The sequence below is a fragment of the Peromyscus eremicus genome, chromosome 5 (assembly GCF_949786415.1).
Source record: "Peromyscus eremicus chromosome 5, PerEre_H2_v1, whole genome shotgun sequence".
Classification (NCBI taxonomy): Eukaryota; Metazoa; Chordata; class Mammalia; order Rodentia; family Cricetidae; genus Peromyscus; species Peromyscus eremicus.
Window position 1 is genome coordinate 129,896,412 of NC_081420.1, and position 6,408 is coordinate 129,902,819.

General features: G+C 43.8%; 1 protein-coding gene across 4 annotated transcripts in view; it reads left to right on the forward strand.

Moving 5' to 3' along the window:
- Positions 1-863: 863 nt before the first annotated feature.
- Positions 864-6,408, forward strand: part of Cyld (CYLD lysine 63 deubiquitinase) — a 47,857-nt gene continuing 42,312 nt past the window's right edge. For 2 of the 4 annotated variants that reach the window (XM_059264526.1, XM_059264529.1), the window contains exon 1: positions 1,327-1,434. The gene's annotated coding sequence lies outside the window, so the exon portion shown is untranslated. Of the gene's footprint in view, positions 975-1,234; positions 1,435-6,408 lie in introns of those variants that run through there. The other 2 variants (XM_059264528.1, XM_059264527.1) reach the window with 2 other exon arrangements.

The following is a 6,408-nucleotide window of genomic DNA, read 5'->3' on the forward strand; positions in this document are numbered from 1 at the left end:
CTGGAGCTCAGGAAGCTGGGAACAGGATGTATGTGTACCAATGAAAGACAGGAGAGGACTGAGGCTTAGGCTTACAAAAGATGTCCATTTCATCATGGGTGATCTCGGCAGGGAGAGTTGTGGTGAGTTTATACTGTTAGTAATCACCCATGTGTCTGCCCGCTTTTAGGTTCTCATTGGTTTCAGTTCTTTGGATTTTCAGAAACATGCCACTTTCCACTGGGGGAATTTGTGTCACGATTAAACATACACACACACACACACACACACACACACACACCTCCTTCTTTCTCAGTATTAATCACCTTCTCCCATAATTAGTAGTTAAAATGTCAAAGGAGAAGGAATTAATTAAGAGAACTATCCACTGAAGCAAGGCATGCACTGCCAGGCTCTGGGCTGATTATAAAAAGAGTTTCCTTAAATATTTTGAACACTTTTGGGAGTCAGAAGCCTCCCTTCTAATTGAAAGATCCTTAACTATACCCCAAATCTGGCTGGTGGCCAGAGGTGCAAGCTTGGGTAAGGTGTGTGTGTGTGTGGAAATCCTTTCTCTATCCTTAGGAGACTCTCTCCAACCTGGGATAGGTGGCCACAGAGGTTCAAAACCAGCAGGTGTTCCAGACCCCATCTGAAGGCAGGAAGAGCTTCAACTTTTACTGCGCGGCTACTGCTAGGAGATACTGTGTAACATTTCACAAGAATCCGGTAAGACAGGTGTACTAACACCTCCATTCTACAGATGAGGACATTGAGGCTCAGCATGGTTGGGAGTTCCCCATGTCACAAGGAGAATAATTGAGAAAGAAAACGTTGACTGTTAGGTGTGAGTCTAAGCTTTGATCTTTCATGGAATTCTGAAAAACAATTCTCAGCTCTCCTCTGGATCTCTTCCCACCCCAGTTTTGACAGCTAAGCCAAGAGCCAAGACCCGCGCAACGGAGGTGGAGCTGGGAGCACAGCGCCCCGCCCAGGTCTGGTTTCAGCCAATGGGGACGTGGCATCCTCAGCCTTTTGTCCAATCAGCCATCGCTCCTCGCCCCCATCCTTTCTCTTCTGCCCCTTGTGCCCCGCCCCTTCGCTTTCCCTTTGGCTCCACCGAGCTTGACCGAGCGGAAAGTCCCTTCAGCCGACGCCACGCCCGCAGCCATTGGAGGGAGGGCTGCTGCAGGAAGACCCAATCAGAGCGCGCGCAGGGACGCATCTCTGGATACGATTGGCTGGCGCGGCGTCTGCCCTCTCCGCCCCCGCTCCTCCCTCCCCGCGGGCGGTTCGGAGGCGGGGCAGGTGGGGGCGGGCCCAGGTAGCAGGTTCGGCTGCGCGGGGGCCCGCGAGCCTGAGGTAAATACTAGGGTGGTGGGTGTGGGGCGCCGGGCCGGCCCGGGACGCCGGCTCTGAAGCCGGGGCCGGGTCGTTGAGCGGCGGCCGAGGAGGGTGAGTGAGCGCGGCCGAGCGGCTGAGGCCAGGTTCCCGGCGTCCCTGCTCTGCCTCGGGCTCCCTGAGCCGCTGAGGCGACCGTCGGGCCTCAGCGCCCGCCCGTTAGCTGCCCCGGGCCGCCGAGCCTCTGACGTCCGCCGCGGCTGCCCACCTCTAGCCTCCGGGAGGGCTCCCGAGTCGCGGGACTCCCGGACCGGAGGGCTTGGGTGGGAGCAGCGCAGGACTCAGTCTCCCTCTTTGGCCCGCCGTCGTTGACAGACGGGGAAACTGAGGCCGGGACTCTAGCTAGCTCGCAACGGCTTGCGGGAGGCACGGAGAGCCCCGGGTTATGGTACTCTATGGCTGTGTTGTTTGCGGGGCTCCTGGTGGCTCCTCTCCCGGAAGAGCAGTCTGGCCTCGCTGATGGCGTGTTCTGCTTTTCTCTTTCAGTTTCCCTGGTGTAGCGGGGAGGATGGGTTTGCACTGTTGTGTAGATGTAGTTGGAAGGTGTGCCCTGTTGAGACAGGTACCTACCTCTCCTTCCTTTTATTGTTCATGGTCGGCGGTGGAGGAGAATCGCCAAGTCGTGAATGAAGATCACGGTCTCGAGCTGAGTTCGGCTGGGTCAGCTGCCAGGTTATTCATGTCCTTGGCATCCTTTTCCATTCCACCCCTTGGCATTTGCATGTTTTAAGAGTTTGTCATCTTCTAGCCATCAAGCCTTGCAATCTCCCAACCCCCACTGTTCTCTCTCTGATTTTCCCTGGAGAGTTGTCTCCTTAGAGGAGCATTCATTCATACCCCTCCCCTCTTTTTTTTTTTTTGTAAGTTGGGGCTAATTAGGGAATCTTAATAAGATTGTTCATTTTTGTAATCATTGGCTCTAGAGAAGAATGCAGGCCTCAAGAGGGCGTGCATTCAAGTGTCAGTCTCCTGCACACCCCCTCATCCCGCAAGTAGGTTGAGTGGCCCCAAGAATTTAGCCTGCTGCTCCGCGCTGGGTAGTGGGTGGATTTGCACTTGAACAGTATTAAGAGAAAATGACTTGCTGGAAATTCCTAGTGAAGTTCATGTCATTTGAATGTTGACAATACCCGGAACATTCTCTAATGTTCTGCTGCAAAATTTTAAGATATTCTTTCAAAGAAATCCTTGTTTGGAGTGGTAACTTTTGAGATGAGCTGACAAGGCCAGGAACTTGTTATATAAAATAACATCGGACAGCAGATAACCTAAACTGTGGTTAAGTGATTTAAGGAAGTCTTTAAATAGGACAGTAATTATCCTGCTCATCACACTATACTAGTATTTTGTTCCTGGTTGTATACTATGATCTTAAATTTCTTTGTTATTTCTTTTTAAACACGTCATAGGTGGTAGGAGGCTAGGAAGCCGGTTTCAAATGAAGCTGAAAGCAACTTGGTTTCATAATTGTGACATTTTTCCTTGTTTCTACTTACATGTGTAACAGCATAGTCTAAAACTGATTGTGATTTCATTTATCCAGAGAATTAATGATGTCTTAGGCCAAAGTCATGTTTCCTGTTTCTTGATCATACTTTTAACATGGTAGAAACTTTTAGTCACTTAAAAAGGATACGGAAATAGCATTTTGGCTTTCACTGTTCCCACCTAAGCTAATCAAGTTTTTCAGCCTAGGCCCTGAGTGGGGGGTGGGGTGGGGGGGGTGGAGGGGTCGGGGGGAGGTCATGGTTTTAGAGCACAATGGCTAGGTTTAACTCAGGGAACAGTATTGTTCCTGTCCTCCTGATAGGACTGTAGATGCAAGAAACAGACTTTTTCTTTGTTAGACCTTGTAAGACCCACTTGTTGTAGGGACTGTCTCCTTGTGTCACACGTTTATTCTGGACTTGAAATCTCTGTATTTCTGTTTACTGTTGAGGCATTTAACAACTTGTTCTTTTAGTGAGAGTTGTTTTTTCTTAAAATAATAGTCATTCTAGCTGTCTTGAAGCATTTGGAAAAAGATGTGTCTCTTGAGTATCCATGCCAGCCTGCCTACCTCTTTACCATTTATGATTTGGGCAGGATTTAGTAATGCAATTTCTATGCTGATTTAGAAAGCTTCTTGTGGTGTTTTAGAAAAATAAGGCTACCTCAGAAAATGCCAGAAGTTCTTGAATCGCATCTGTTTTTGTGAGTTTATTAGGGATGGTACAACCTGATCACTTGAGCTGATATCAAGATGTCTTATAGTCTAGAAAAGTTAACAGTTAGCATTTTTGTGTACCTAATGACCATTTGTACTGGGTTTTTTAGAACTTGGTAATTCTGATTGTTAATATTTGTTGTAGGACTTATATCTGGATCATCTTTTCATTTCATTTATTGGAAATTGGTCAACATTTATATTTTTCAACCCTCATTTAGTTTAATGATTTTTATCTTAATATAACGAAACGCTCCTTTACTCAGCATTCAGGTCATCAACAAGCTCATATAAACAGATATGATTTCAAAGCTCTGTGATTCTTTCCTGTTCCCTTGTCTCCAGTGCCCTCAAAAAAGAAAGAAAAAGCCTCTGTTTATCCTTGTTTGAGGCTGAACACACTGCTGTGTCCTAGCTCTTTGATACTCTTCTTTCAGTACTTCATTAATTTTCAAAATACACACGATCGCTGTTACCCAGTCTGACCTGAGACAGTGTTTAGATGAATTGTTCGTGATATACTCACTTTCACAGTGATTCCATTTGCCGAGTAACAAGAGAGTACAATTGAAAAATTCTCCCTCTCTCTAACCCCATCCTCTTCACTGTGAACTTGGTGGGACTTCTTTTCCTTGTGCTGTATTACAGTAGTCATGACCTGTATTTAAAGCAGAAGCTGAGTAGGTGGGAAGCAGTCATCACACCTTACTTAAAGTCTGTAGATTTTAGCATCTAACCCTGACTGTATCAGAATACTAAACCCTGATCTGGAAAGAACTCACAATGGGATTTTGATGTTCCTCTTTGTAGAGTCTTGAGGCTATTTTTATTGCTTGGAGTTCTAAGACTTTATTTAACTACTGTGAGGATCCCAGTGGAATGAGAATGTTGGCATTACATCCATCACTACAGTGGGAGGAAAAAAGATATGTTAGTGTATTTCTTTTGTAATGCTGATATCTTGAGATGATAAATGATTATTTGGTTTATCATCGAGTATATATGTAGAAAGAGCCATAAGTTCTTCTTTCAACTTTTATTATTTGTAATAAAGGAAATTAATTGTAATGTGTTTCAAACATATTCTTTTTTTACATTAAAAAATTTTTTTTATTCATTTTACATACCAACCACAGATCCCTCTCTCATCCCTCCTCCTGCTCCCTCAAAAGTATTCTTAATATATCCCTTCTAAAAGAGGGAAGGTCACACATGTTTCTTATATTTGGATAATACCTTAAAAAAGTATTTTGTAATGTTCGTTTTGACTATTCTAGTTGTCTGTTGTGACCTGTCTTATTACTGAGTATAAACTCAGGTTCACTTGTGCAACAAGTTGGCAGACATTCATCACTCTTTGTCGGGTTCACTTTAAAAATGGTGCTTTAAAACTTCTGTTTATTTCCATGAAGCTTTTTACAAACCAAGGAGCTATATATTTTTTTTAACTGTGGACTGCTTCCTTTAATGAGCTGCAAAAGGCAATTTTGTAATCAAATTCATTTATAAGATAATGTCCTAAAACACATGCAGACATGCAGTGATTTGTTTTGCTTTGATAATATTTCATCAACACTAATGTTTTTTATTTCAAATTGTGGCATTAGTTAGAGAACCAATAGAATAGGCAGTTTCTAGTTTACTACTTAAAGACACCTGGTTTTAGAAAATTTTAGAAATAAAAAGAATTTATTTTAAAAATAAAATAGCTATGAAATGTTTTTGGCCAAAATTGTGCATTTTAAAGAGAACCCCCTCCCCCCCAAGCAATAACTCACTACTTTTTGACTGCCTCAACCTCTGGGAACAGTCTCAAGAATATCTTTGTAATAAGGCTTTATGCACCTTACTCTTCAGACTTCTAGATTTTGTCTGTTCCTCTTTGTTTTTTGCTTCTTTCAGATACAGAAACATACCTTATCACCTCACTTTGTCGTCGTCGTCGTCGTCTTCTTCTTCTTTTTTTTTTTTTCCTCGAGACAGGGCTTCTCTGTGTAACAGCCCTGGCTGTCCTGGAACTCACTCTGTAGACCAGGCTGGTCTCGAAATCTGCCTGCCTTTGCCTCCTGAGTGCTGGGATTAAAGGCGTGCACCACCACTGCCCGGCTAATCACCTCACTTCTTAGAACTGATTAGAAACAGTCAAGTGGAAAGCAGGAGGCTGCAAAAAGAGTCAAAGACAGACTGCAGGAAATCACAGAAAATGGCTGATTGCAAGATTGATTTATAAAAAACAGGAAAGAGAGCCAGAGGACAGGATGGAAAGCTTTCTAATGAAGTAATAAATAGCCTTATATATTGAGGCTCACTAATAATAATTTATATTTCTAATGATAACTTAGTCATTGAGAAAAAGTGATTTCCTTTCTTGAAAAATGCTGACATACTAATAGCATTTTAGTAAAATAAAAAACCAAACACTTTATCTTGGTGCCTCAGAGGCACAGAGCCACATTAAGGGGTTGTGTAGTTTCTTGCATGCCCTTTTGAGGGATTTTGTTTATGTGGGGCTAAGATTGAGGTGTCCACAGGTGTGTTATGTAAGTGGCAGATAGAAATTACTCCATTTCTGTTGAAGTAGACAGTGCCCTCAAGTGGAATTAAAAACACATTACAAAAGAATGCAGAAAGAGGAGCCGCTCATGCTGCCCTTGCCTCCGTCCTCACCAAATGTTGCACAGATGCTTTAAGTGATGGTGATTTGGAGGAGTGCTGACCTTAGCCTGTCTTGGGTGACCTGTGTCTCTCATTTGGGCTTGCAGAGGGACAGACTTGTGAAAATGTTACTATGATGGGATCCTTTGTCACCTAAAAGTGTTTTC